The sequence below is a fragment of the Choloepus didactylus genome, chromosome X, assembly GCF_015220235.1.
Source record: "Choloepus didactylus isolate mChoDid1 chromosome X, mChoDid1.pri, whole genome shotgun sequence".
Classification (NCBI taxonomy): Eukaryota; Metazoa; Chordata; class Mammalia; order Pilosa; family Megalonychidae; genus Choloepus; species Choloepus didactylus.
Window position 1 is genome coordinate 159,673,563 of NC_051334.1, and position 14,123 is coordinate 159,687,685.

The following is a 14,123-nucleotide window of genomic DNA, read 5'->3' on the forward strand; positions in this document are numbered from 1 at the left end:
CATATTTAAGAAACCATCCCCTAAGCATCACCTCAGTCAACTTGAGAACATTTTCATCTCCTCAAAAGGAAGCTCTGTATACTTTAGCTATCAACCCTCCATGCTCCCATTCACCACTCTCCTAAGTAACCAGTAGTCTATTTCTTATATCTATTGATTTGTCTATTCTGGCCATTTCATATAAATGGAATTATACATTTTGTGGCCTTTTTTTGACCTGATTCTTTCACTTAGCATAATGCTTTCCAGGTTCATCTATGTGTTAGCTTGTGTCAGTACTTTTTATATGGTTGTATAATATTCCATCATATGTGTATACCACATTTTCTTTATTCATTCATCACTTTCTAGACATTTGGGTTGTTTCCGTTTTTTGGGTATTATGACCTTGCACCAGGTAGGGGCTGCATGACAGAATTCTCTAACACTGCTCTGTAAAACGAAAGGACTTGCTTGATCCATTTCCAGGGACTCATCCTGCTGTGCAATTCTGTGGTCCTGAGAAGGATTCAGGTGGGAGGAAGTGATTGTAGACTTACGGGATAGAGTGAGTGGAGTGTTTGGAAACCTGAAGCCCAGGGTACTGCTTTGTGGAGTTTGAGGGAGGTCTTGCCTTTTCTCCTGCATTCGGTTCCAAATGCACCCTACTCCAAGAGCTGACCGAAGTGGCCCGACTTCCCTTCCCCATGGCACATCTTTGGCACCGAGCGCGGCGCAGCCTCTTGGCGCTGGAGCCTCCAATGTCCATCCAACATGGCTGGCTCGGGGACAGCAGCCCTCAGCACCCTGAGGCCGCGGGCTCTGGAAGGACATGGTCTGGGTGTCCTGGGTCGCGGATGCAGATGCGATGCGTTGGCATGTGCATCTCCCGCTGGCTCTGCTTCGGAGCCAGAGGCAGGAGTTCAGAGAGCGGGAGGAAACGCCACTGTGCCCACCGCGCCGCGCTCCCTAGGGGCCGCGGCCTCGGCGGAAGGGTCGGTCCGGCTTTGCGGGGTGCCTGCACATCTCCTCCCTCCGGCTCCTACCCCGGTGCTCCTCAGCCTAGTGCAAGCTTTGTCCTCTGGCTTCCCAAGGGCTCCTCGCCATTCCCGCCTGCTCCTCCGTGTCCCCTCTGCTGGCCCCACCTCCTCGGCTTAAGTGGCAGGAGTGGACCTGAGACCCGAGTTAACTTGGGGCTCTTGCCGTATGAAGGGCGCAGGCGCAGGCTCGGGATTCCGGACTAAGCGCTGTGCTGGAGCCAGGGCCGAGGGCGGTGCTGTGGCCACTTCTCAGATCTGAGAGCCTGTGAGGGGCAAAGTGAACCGAGGAGCTGGGCGGTGGAGGGGGAAGCCTGTGGCCGCTCTCCAGCCAGAGTGAACTTTAATCGCGGTGAGTGAACATGCAGAAGGCGGCTGACGAGGGGGAAGGGGGCGGGCCTGAGGGACAGCAGGGCGCCGACCCAGCCCTACAGAGTGAGACACCCCTGGCCTTGTGCCCCAACTCCCACGCCTCTTTGAACGACCCCTTCAAGTTGGGGAGCGAAGTGGGGCCGCAGGCGCGAGTCTGGGGTCACCAGCCTGCGGGCGGCGCTTTTGGCCTGCGCTCTCCTCTGTGCTTGGCTCGGCTGTAGGCTCTTGGGTGCGCAGGAGAGCGGGTGGGGGCCTTGGGCCGTCGAGCCGGCCTCGTTGTCTCGGCTGGTCCAGGGCCGGCCGGAAGCGGGCAGGGCAGCAAAGGCGGGAGGAGGCCGAGCCGGGGAGGAGGACGGCAGGCGAGAGCGAGATTAGTTGTAGGTGTATATATTTTCTTTTAAACAAACGCCTTGGACATGCTGAGGGGCACTTTCCGACCCCCCGGGTCCTGCTGGGGACGTGTCCATTCTGTCTTTGCCTTGAGAGTGGGTCACTTCAAATCTCCCCTCGCCGCCGTTCCGCTTGCGCGTCGCCGAATTGCCCCCTCACCCAGCCCTGGTCCCGCAGCGACGCGGGATAGGGGACCCAGGCAGAGGGAGGAGGCGCGGCTAGGAAATTTGCGAGAGAGCCAGCGTTTGCTGAGGCCGTCTCATCGCTCCCTGGCAGCTCTCCCTTACACTCGACTGACCCGGCCCTGCCCACAGCGCTTTGGGAAGGAGTGGGGGTATTGAAAGTCAACCTAGCACCCTCAGTCATTTTCCTCTTCCCCAACGTCCTCCTCCACCCCGCCCCCCGCCACCCCACAACACACACTTTGGGCCTGAGCAGGTTTCCTCTGCCTTCGGACCCGCTAGAATTGGCGAGGACAAATCCCCAACAGCAGCGCGTGGCCGCTGTAGGGACCGACAAGGAGCTGAGCGACCCTCTGAACATTAGTGAGGTATGAGAGCTTTCCGCGGCATCTTGGGGTTCTGCTGAAGTTTACAAAAAAAGAAAGGAAAGGAAAGAAAAGAAAAAGGCGATCTGGACATCAGGTAGCTTGAAATCCCATCTACTTTGAACAGTAGTTCTTGGGGCTGGAGTCCAATTCCCCTGAGTTGGACACCTGAACTTTGATGAAATGTCTAGACTTGCAGATTTAAAGCTTTAATGCCAGAGGGGTCATTTGATTTAACAGTGTAATCATGAGTCACTCTCTGATGCTGATGTTTAACTAGGGATTTAGGAATTTTGGATTTAAATTTTAAAAAGAAAATTATTTTTTCTTCAACATAACGTGCCATCTCCGTCTCCAAGATCTGATTAATGTAGTTTATGATACCTGAAAGATGTCAAGTACAAAAAAGCCAGTCCAGGGCTAAAATTTTATAGCCCTATGAACTGGACACTTTTATTTTAAGACTGCTTTGGATTTTTTTTTTTTTTTTACATAGGCAGTAACTTAATGACTTAAAAATATCAGCTGAAGTCAAAGGGCCCACTGCCTTTTTTTTTTTCCTTCAAATTGCCTTTACTTTTAATGGGTTGAATTTCATTATTAACTGCTTTAGGGGGCAGTACCAACAGCTGCTCTATAGAACTGTGTTATAATGAATCTTTATGTAGTAGTTTCATTGAACATGATTTTGACTGAGTGTGTGTTAATGTAATGAGATTCACTTGGTTCCAAAGTGAAGATCATGGGCAAAAATTTATAGTTTAAATTACTAATCTTAGAATCTCTCTATGTAAGGGACTGGTTTTTCAGAATAGTACATAAGCAACATTTCCAGGTAGTCTTAGAAAATAATGTCACTCAATTTACTTGCCTTATATTTGTTGACAATTTGTTAAGATATTAATGGAATAGATTTTACAAATGAATGGAAATTTAGATTTATCTTCAAATGCTACCTGTTAGATGACTGAACTCTGTCTTACATTCAGATTACATTAGGAGAGCATTCTGAATTATCTAAATTAGATTACTATTCCTACTGTAGTGCTTTTCTGTGAATTTACTTTCTTTATATTTATGACTAATCTGCTCCATCATTAAACATTTTTCCCATCTTTATATTTTTGCTTTTATAACATTATTAAACTCATATTTTTAAATAACATTCCAGAAGGAAGGCCCAATTATCTCATAAGGAATGAGTGTGAGAATGAAGTAGAGGAAGCTTTATAAAGTGTTTAGCACAATATTTGGACTTTATTAAGCACTCTGAGTGTTAATTCCTATTTTTACTTCTTGTCCTATGGAAAGTTACAATGCCATTGTGATAGGAAGCCATGTTAGGAAATCTTATTAGTCTTGGATGCTGCTTGGGAGAGGCAGCTGTTTTGAATTCCTGAAGAAGATGATGAACCTGTTATGGTTTTTAAATGCTCAACAAGAAGTTCTGTAAGTCAGGAAAATCAAATTCTCTTTATAAAATTGGAGTCATTGGAAAAGTTCACTGCCTTAAAAATCTTGGGGTTTGGAGATTATTGGGAAAAGGAAATGAGGCAACCCAGATCCTTATGACAGAATGCAGATTCTCAGAAGAGAGGATGCTTCAGTTCTTCAAATTTGTTTAAAATGGGCAGGGGATAGCTACCTCACAGGGTAGTTATGACACCTAAATGAGCTTATGTATGTTAAGGGATTAGCATAATCAATAAATGTTAATTCCTTTTGTGGTATATTTTTATTTTCATATATTCTAACATTTTAATTTTGAGAATAACAAATTTGAAATGATTTTCCTCAGTATATTGAACTGATATTTAAACCTATATCTTCAGTGCTATCAAATTGAAATAATTATTTTAATGTAGTTATTATGTCACAATGTGCTAAATTTTTTTTGCATGAAACAGAGTGTATTCTTGGTGTTTAGTATAGGTAATTAGTGATTATGCAATAACATACCAGCTGTTCTGAACCAAATATCTTCTCTGCATTGGTGATACACCACATCTCATTAGGTCTACTTTTTGGAGTCCTTACTGTGTAAATATTCTTAACTTCCCGTTAACCCTCCTTTTCTCTTCCTCTGCCTCCCTCCCTCTTCTCAGAAATACAACTGGTCTGAGTAACAGCTTTATGGATGTATATTTCACATACCATACAATTCACCCACTGGAAATAACCAATTCACTGGATTTTGATATATTCACAGATGTGTAACCATCACCATCATCCATTTTTTTTAAACGTTTTCATCACCTCAAAAAAACCCATACAATTTAGCTATTAACGCCCAATGTCCTCATCTCCTTTAACATTAAGCAACCGCTTATCAACTTTTCTGTCTCCATGTATTTGCCTATTCTGGACATTTCATATCAATGAAATTATTTAATATGTGGCTTTTGATGTTTAGCTTCTTTCACTTAGCTTAATGTTTCTAAGGTTCATCCATGTAGTAAACACATATCAGTACTTCCTTCCTTTGTATGGCTGTATAATATTCTACTGTACAGTTATACCACATTTTATTTATCTCTTTTTCAGTTGATGGACATTTGGGTTGTTTCCACTTTTTGGCTATTATGAATAATGGTGCTGTGAACATTTGCGTACAGTTTTTTGGGGGGAATATATGTTTTTACTTTGCTTGGATATATACCAAGGAGTGGAATTGCTGTATCATATGGTTTATGGGTCTTTGTTTAACTTTTTGAGGAACTGCCAAAGTGTTTTCCACAGAGACAGCACCATTTTAGGTCTCCCCACCCAGCAATGTCTGAGGGTTCCAGTTTCTCCAAATCCTTGCCAACACTTATTTTCCATTAAAAAAAATTATAGCCATCCTAGTGGGTATGAAGCGGCATCTTATTGTGGCTTTGATTTGCTCTTCCCCAATGACTAATGATGTTGAGCATCTTTTCATGTTCTTATTGGCCATTTGTATATCTCCTTTTTTTTTTTATAGGGTGGGATGGGGGATGGTTTGGATGTTCTTTTTTACTTTTTTTTTTAAATTCATTTTATTGAGATATAGTCACATACCATGCAGTCATGCAACACAAATCGTACATTCGATTCTTCACAGTACCATTACATAGTTGTGCATCCATCACCAAAATCAATCCCTGAGACCTTCATTACCACACACACAAAAATAACAAGAATAATAGTTAAAATGAAAAAGAGCAATTAAAGTAAAAAAGAACACTGGGTGCCTTTGTTTGTTTGTTTGTTTGTTTTGCTTCTGCCATTTTTCTACTCATCAATCCATAAACTAGACAAAGGTGAGTGTGGTCCGTATGGCTTTCCCAATCACATTGTCACCCCTTATAGGCTACATTTTTATACAATTGTCTTCAAGATTCATGGGCTCTGGGTTGTAGTTTAATAGTTTCAGATATTCACTGCTAGCTCCTCAAATTCACTAGAACCTAAAAAGGGTTGTCTATGTTGTGCGTAAGAGTGCCCACCAGAGTGACCTCTCGGCTCCTTTTGGAATCTCTCGGCCACTGAAGCTTATTTCATTTCCTTTCACATCCCCCTTTTGGTCAAGAAGATGTTCTCCATCCCACCATGTCAGGTGTACATTCCTCTCCAGGAGTCATATTCCGCATTGCCAGGGAGATTCACTCCCCTGGGTGTCTGATCCCACATAGGAGGAGGGCAGTGATTTCACCTGCCAAGTTGGCTTAGCTAGAGAGAGAGGGCCACATCTGAGCAACAAAGAGGTATTCGGGAGGAGGCTCTTAGGCACAATTATAGGGAGGCCTAGCCTCTCCTTTGCAGCAACAGTCTTCCCAAGGGCAAGTCCTGTGGTAGAGGGCTCAACCTATCAAACCACCAGTCCCCTATGTCTGCGAGCACATTAGCAGCCATCGAGGTGGGGAAGCCCAATACCCCTGCATTCTCCCCCAGCTCCTCAAGGGGGCTCTGCATATTTTTTCATTGTTTTTTTAAATTAACTTTTTTTTTAAATCAACTATATAAAAAATAAAAAAAAATTAAAAAAATTAAAAAAAACATACAATAAAAACACATTTCAAACAGACCATAACAAGGGAGTATGAAAAAGACAACTAACCTAAGATAATTACTTTACCTCCAACATGTTCCTACTCTACCCCAAGAAAGTAACCTAATATAGCAACATTTCTGTGAACTTGTTCCTACTATACCCATCAGAAATTAACAAACCATAGTCATTTCTGGGCATTCCCAGAACGTTAAATTTACCCATGATAGCTTATCTGTTCTTATTGGATTATCGTTCCCCCTTCCTTAATTGTTCTCTATCACTAGTTGCCCTACATTATACATTATAAACCATTTGTTTTACATTTTTCAATGTTCACGTTAGTGGTAGCATATAATATTTCTCTTTTTGTGCCTGGCTTATTTCGCTCAGCATTATGTCTTCAAGGTTCATCCATGTTGTCATATGTTTCACGACATCATTCCTTCTTACTGCCGCATAGTATTCCATCATGTGTATATACCACATTTTATTCATCCACTCATCTGTTGAAGGACATTTGGGTTGTTTCCATCTCTTGGCAATTGTGAATAATGCTGCTATGAACATTGGCATGCAGATATCTGTTCGTGTCACGGCTTTCGGATCTCCCGGGTATATGCTGAGAAGTGCAATCGCTGGATTGAAGGGTAACTCTATAACTAGTTTTCTAAAGAACTGCCAGACTGACTTCCAGAGTGGCTGAACCATTATACAGTCCCACCAACAATGAATAAGAGTTCCAATTTTTCCACATCCCCTCCAGCATTTGTAGTTTCCTGTTTGTTTAATGACAGCCGTTCTAATTGGCGTGAGATGGTATCTCATTGTGGTCTTAATTTGCATCTCTCTAATAGCTAGTGAAGCTGAACATTTTTTTCATGTGTTTCTTGGCCATTTGTATTTCCTCTTCAGAAAACTGTCTTTTCATATCTTTTGCCCATTTTATGATTGGGCTGTCTGTATTATTGTCATTGAGTTGTAGGATTTCTTTATATATGCAAGTATCAGTCTTTTGTCAGATACATGGTTTCCAAAAATTTTTTCCCATTGAGTTGGCTACCTCTTTACCTTTTTGAGAAATTCCTTTGAGGTGCAGAAACTTCTAAGCTTGAGGAGTTCCCATTTATCTATTTTTTCTTTTGTTGCTTATGCTTTGGGTATAAAGTCTAGGTAGTGGCCGCCTAATACAAGGTCTTGAAGATGTTTCCCTACATTATCTTCTAGGAGTTTTATGGTACTGTCTTTTATATTGAGATCTTTGATCCACTTTGAGTTAATTTTTGTTTAGGGTGTGAGGTAGGGGTCCTCTTTCATTCTTTTGGATATGGATATCCAACTCTCCCAGACCCATTTGTTGAAAAGACTGTTATGTCCCAGTTCAGTGACTTTGGGGGCCTTATCAAAGATCAGTCGGCCATAGATCTGGTGGTCTATCTCCTAGTTCTCAATTCGATTCCATTGATCAATATGTCTATCTTTGTGCCAGTACCATGCTGTTTTGACAACTGTGGCTTTATAATAAGCTTCAAAGTCAGGGAGTGTAAGTCCTCCCACTTTGTTTTTCTTTTATAGAGAGTCTTTAGCAATTCGAGGCATCTTCCCTTTCCAAATAAAGTTGATAACTAGCTTTTCCAAGTCTGCAAAGTAGGTTGTTGGAATTTTGATTGGAATTGTATTGAATCTATAAATGAGTTTGGGTAGAATTGACATCTTATTGACATTTAGCCTTCCTATCCATGAACATGGAATATTTTTCCATCTTTTAAGGTCCCCTTCTATTTCTTTTAGTAGAGTTACGTAGTTTTCTTTGTATAGGTCTTTTGCATCTTTGGTTAAGTTTATTCCTAGGTACTTTGATTTTTTTAGTTGCTATTGAAAATGGTATCTTTTTCTTGAGTGTCTCTTCAGTTTGTTCATTTCTAGCATATAGAAACATTACTGACTTATGTGCATTAATCTTGTATCCCGCTACTTTGCTAAATTTGTTTATTAGCTCCAGTAGCTGTATCGTCGATTTCTCAGGGTTTTCCAGATATAAGATCATATCATCTGCAAACAATGACAGTTTTACTTCTTCCTTTCCAATTTGGATGCCTTTTATTTCTTTGTCTTGCCAGATTGCCCTGGCTAGCACTTCCAGCACAATGTTGAATAACAGTGGTGACAGCGGGCATCCTTGTCTTGTTCCTGATCTTAGAGGGAAGGCTTTCAGTCTCTCACCATTGAGTACTATGCTGGCTATGGGTTTTTCATATATGCTCTTTTTCATATTAAGGAAGTTTCCTTCAATTCCTACCTTTTGAAGTGTTTTTATCAAAAAGGGATGTTGGATTTTGTCGAATGCTTTTTCAGCATCTATTGAGATGATCATTTGATTTTTCCCTTTTGATTTGTAATGTGTTGTAATACATTGATTGATTTTCTTATGTTGAACCATCCTTGCATGCCTGGAATGAACCCCACTTGGTCATGGTGTATGATTTTTTTAATGTGTCTTTGGATTTGATTTGCAAGTATTTTGTTGAGAATTTTTGCATATATATTCATTAGGGAGATAGGCCTGTAGTTTTCCTTTTTTGTAGCATCTTTGCCTGGTTTTGGTATTAGATTGATGTTAGCTTCATAAAATGAGTTAGGTAGTGTTGCATTTTCTTTGATGTTTTGAAAGAGTTTAAGTAAGATTGGTGTCAGTTCTTTTTGGAAAGTTTGGTAGAATTCCCCTGTGAAGCCATCTGGCCCTGGGCATTTATTTGTGGGAAGCTTTTTGATGACTGATTGGATCTCTTTGCTTGTGATTGGTTGGTTGAGGTCTTCTGTTTCTTCTCTGGTCAGTCTAGGTTGTTCATATGTTTTCAGGAAATTGTCCATTTCCTCTCCATTATCCAGTTTGTTGGCATACAGTTGTTCATAGTATCCTCTTTTTTTTTTTTTTTTTTTTTTTTTTTTGATTATTTGAGTAAAGAATGTATTTTTTTCTATGGCATTAGCTTACTCTTTTTGTGTGGTTTCCACCTTTCTACAAAGGATACTAACTTTAATGTACATCAGTAGTGTAGCTAGAGAAAATTTCAATCTTCCTATTTAAAAATTTCCTACTTGATTTTTTTAAAACCTTATCAAAGTAGGATCTAGAAATCTTATTACAAATTTCTATTCTATAAGATGATGAGGTATGATACAAGGCATATAAAGGGTAGTTTTTTCCTTCCTATTTATTTATTTATTTATTATTTTTTTAATCATCATTTTATTGAGATATATTCACATACCACGCAGTCATACAAAACAAATTGTACTTTCGATTGTTTACAGTACCATTACATAGTTGTACATTCATCACCTAAATCAGTCCCTGACACCTTCATTAGCACACACACAAAAATAACAAGAATAATAATTAGAGTGAAAAAGAGCAATTGAAGTAAAAAAGAACACTGGGTACCTTTGTCTGTTTGTTTCCTTCCCCTACTTTTCTACACATCCATCCATAAACTAGACAAAGTGGAGTTTGGTCCTTATGGCTTTCCCAATCCCTTTGTCACCCCTCATAAGCTACATTTTTATACAACTGTCTTCGAGTTTCATGGGTTCTGGGTTGTAGTTTGATAGTTTCAGGTATCCACCACCAGCTACCCCAATTCTTTAGAACCTAAAAAGGGTTGTCTAAAGTGTGCGTAAGAGTGCCCACCAGAGTGATCTCTCGGCTCGTTTTGGAATCTCTCTGCCACTGAAGCTTATTTCATTTCCTTTCACATCCCCCTTTTGGTCAAGAAGATGTTCTCCGTCCCACGATGCCGGGTCTACATTCCTCCCCGGGAGTCATATTCCACGTTGCCAGGGAGATTCACTCCCCTGGGTGTCTGATCCCACGTAGGGGGGAGGGCAGTGATTTCACCTTTCAAGTTGGCTTAGCCAGAGAGAGAGGGCCACATCTGAGCAACAAAGAGGCATTCAGGAGGAGACTCTTAGGCACAGATATAGGGAGGCCTAGCCTCTCCTTTGCAGCAACCGTCTTCCCAAGGGTAAAACTTATGGTAGAGGGCTCAACCCATCAAACCACCAGTCCCCTATGTCTGTGGTCATGTTAGCAACCATGGAGGTGGGGTAGGCGAATACCCCTGCATTCTCCACAGGCTCCTCAAGGGGGCACTACATCTTTTTTTTTTTTTTTTTAACTTTCCCTTCTTTTTTAAATCAACTGTATGAAAAAAAAAGTTAAAAAGAAAACAAACATACAATAAAAGAACATTTCAAAGAGACCATACCAAGGGAGTAAGGAAAAGACAACTAACCTAAGATAACTGCTTAACTTCCAACATGTTCCTACTTTACCCCAAGAAAGTTACCTAATATAGCAACATTTCTGTGAACTTGTTCCTACTATATCCATCAGAAATTAACAGACCATAGTCATTTCTGGGCATCCCCAGAACGTTAAATAGCTTATCTGTTCTTCTTGGATTATTGTTCCCCCTTCCTTAATTGCTCTCTACTGCTAGTTCCCCTACATTCTACATTATAAACCATTTGTTTTACATTTTTCAAAGTTCACATTAGTGGTAGCATATAATATTTCTCTTTTTGTGCCTGGCTTATTTCGCTCAGCATTATGTCTTCAAGGTTCATCCATGTTGTCATATGTTTCACCAGATCGTTCCTTCTTACTGCCGCGTAGTATTCCATCGTGTGTATATACCACATTTTATTTATCCACTCATCTGTTGAAGGACATTTGGGTTGTTTCCATCTCTTGGCAATTGTGAATAATGCTGCTATGAACATTGGCGTGCAGATATCTGTTCGTGTCACTGTTTTCCGATCTTCCAGGTATATACCGAGAAGTGCAATCGCTGGATCGAATGGTAGCTCTATATCTAGTTTTCTAAGGAACTGCCAGACTGACTTCCAGAGTAGCTGAACCATTATACAGTCCCACCAACAGTGAATAAGAGTTCCAATTTCTCCACATCCCCTCCAGCATTTGTAGTTTCCTGTTTGTTTAATGACAGCCATTCTAATTGGCGTGAGATGGTATCTCATTGTGGTCTTAATTTGCATCTCTCTAATAGCTAGTGAAGCTGAACATTTTTTCATGTGTTTCTTGGCCATTTGTATTTCCTCTTCAGAGAACTGTCTTTTCATATCTTTTGCCCATTTTATAATTGGGCTGTCTGTACTATTGTCATTGAGTTGTAGGATTTCTTTGTATATGCAAGATATCAGTCTTTTGTCAGATACATGGTTTCCAAAAATTTTTTCCCATTGAGTTGGCTGCCTCTTTACCTTTTTGAGAAATTCCTTTGAGGTGCAGAAACTTCTAAGCTTGAGGAGTTCCCATTTATCTATTTTCTCTTTTGTTGCTTGTGCTTTGGGTGTAAAGTCTAGGAAGTGGCCGCCTAATACAAGGTCTTGAAGATGTTTTCCTACATTATCTTCTAGGAGTTTTATGGTACTTTCTTTTATATTGAGATCTTTGGTCCATTTTGAGTTAATTTTTGTGTAGGGGGTGAGGTAGGGGTCCTCTTTCATTCTTTTGGATATGGATATCCAACTCTCCCAGCCCCATTTGTTGAAAAGACCATTATGGCTCAGTTCAGTGACTTTGGGGGCCTTATCAAAGATCAGTCGGCCATAGATCTGAGGGTCTATCTCCGAATTCTCAATTCGATTCCATTGATCTATATGTCTATCTTTGTGCCAGTACCATGCTGTTTTGGCAACTGTGGCTTTATAATAAGCTTCAAAGTCAGGGAGTGTAAGTCCTCCCACTTCGTTTTTCTTTTTTAGAGTGTCTTTGGCAATTCGAGGCATCTTCCCTTTCCGAATAAATTTGATAACTAGCTTTTCCAAGTCTGCAAAGTAGGTTGTTGGAATTTTGATTGGGATTGCATTGAATCTGTAGATGAGTTTGGGTAGAATTGACATCTTAATGACATTTAGCCTTCCTATCCATGAACATGGAATATTTTTCCATCTTTTAAGGTCCCCTTCTATTTCTTTTAGTAGAGTTATGTAGTTTTCTTTGTATAGGTCTTTTACATCTTTGGTTAAGTTTATTCCTAGGTACTTGTTTTTTTTAGTTGCTATTGAAAATGGTATCTTTTTCTTGAGTGTCTCTTCAGTTTGTTCATTTCTAGCATATAGAAACATTACTGACTTATGTGCATTAATCTTGTATCCCGCTACTTTGCTAAATTTGTTTATTAGCTCTAGTAGGTGTATCGTTGATTTCTCAGGGTTTTCTAGATATAAGATCATATCATCTGCAGACAATGACAGTTTTACTTCTTCTTTTCCAATTTGGATGCCTTTTATTTCTTTGTCTTGCCGGATTGCCCTGGCTAGCACTTCCAGCACAATGTTGAATAACAGTGGTGACAGCGGGCATCCTTGTCTTGTTCCTGATCTTAGAGGGAAGGCTTTCAGTCTCTCACCATTGAGTACTATGCTGGCTGTGGGTTTTTCATATATGCTCTTTATCATGTTGAGGAAGTTTCCTTCAATTCCTACCTTTTGAAGTGTTTTTATCAAAAAGGGATGTTGGATTTTGTCAAATGCTTTTTCAGCATCTACTGAGATGATCAATTGATTTTTCCCTTTCGAGTTTTTAATGTGTTGTAATACATTGATCGTTTTTCTTATGTTAAACCATCCTTGCATGCCTGGAATGAACCCCACTTGGTCATGGTGTATGATTTTTTTAATGTGTCTTTGGATTCGATTTGCAAGTATTTTGTTGAGGATTTTTGCATCTATATTCATTAGGGAGATTGGCCGGTAGTTTTCCTTTTTTGTAGCATCTTTGCCTGGTTTTGGTATTAGATTGATGTTAGCTTCATAAAATGAGTTAGGTAGTGTTCCATTTTTTTCAATGTTTTGAAAGAGTTTGAGTAAGACTGGTGTCAGTTCTTTCTGGAAAGTTTGGTAGAATTCCCCTGTGAAGCCATCTGGCCCTGGGCATTTATTTGTGGGAAGATTTTTGATGACTGATTGGATCTCTTTGCTTGTGATGGGTTGGTTGAGGTCTTCTATTTCTTCTCTGGTCAGTCTAGGTTGTTCATATGTTTCCAGGAAATTGTCCATTTCTTCTACATTATCCAGTTTGTTGCCATACAGTTGTTCATAATATCCTCTTATAATTTTTTTAATTTCTTCAGGATCTGCAGTTATGTCACCTTTTTCATTCATTATTTTGTTTATATGGGTCTTCTCTCTTTTTGATTTTGTCAGTCCAGCTAGGGGCTTGTCAATCTTGTTGATCTTCTCAAAGAACCAACTTTTGGTGTTATTTACCCTCTCTATTGTTTTTTTGTTCTCTATGTCATTTATTTCTGCTTTAATCCTTGTTATTTCTTTTCTTATACTTGGTTTAAGATTGGTTTGCTGTTAATTTTCTAGCTTTTTCAGTTGATCCATTAGTTCTTTCATTTTGGCTCTTTCTTCCTTTTTAATATATGCGTTTAGTGCTATAAATTTCCCCCTCAGCACTGCTTTTGCTGCATCCCATAGGTTTTGGTATGTTGTGTTCTCATTTTCATTTGTCTCTATATATTTAGCAATTTCTCTTGCTATTTCTTCTTTAACCCACTGATTGTTTAGGAGCATGTTGTTTAACCTCCAAGTATTTGTGAATTTTGTAAGTCTCTGATGGTTATTGACTTCTAATTGTATTCCATTGTGGTCAGAGAATGTGCTTTGCATAATTTCAGTTTTTTTAAATTTATTGAGGCTTGTTTTATGTCCCAGCATATGATCTATGCTGGAGAAATTTCCTTGTGCACTA

The 14,123-nt window shown here is 40.1% G+C and overlaps 1 protein-coding gene across 2 annotated transcripts in view; it reads left to right on the forward strand.

Moving 5' to 3' along the window:
* The first annotated feature begins 1,230 nt into the window (after window positions 1-1,230).
* The window catches only part of LOC119523480 (brain mitochondrial carrier protein 1), an 84,862-nt gene continuing 71,969 nt past the window's right edge, over window positions 1,231-14,123 (forward strand). For both annotated transcript variants that reach the window (XM_037822264.1, XM_037822268.1), the window contains exon 1: window positions 1,231-1,368. The gene's annotated coding sequence lies outside the window, so the exon portion shown is untranslated. The remainder of the gene's footprint in view (window positions 1,369-14,123) is intronic.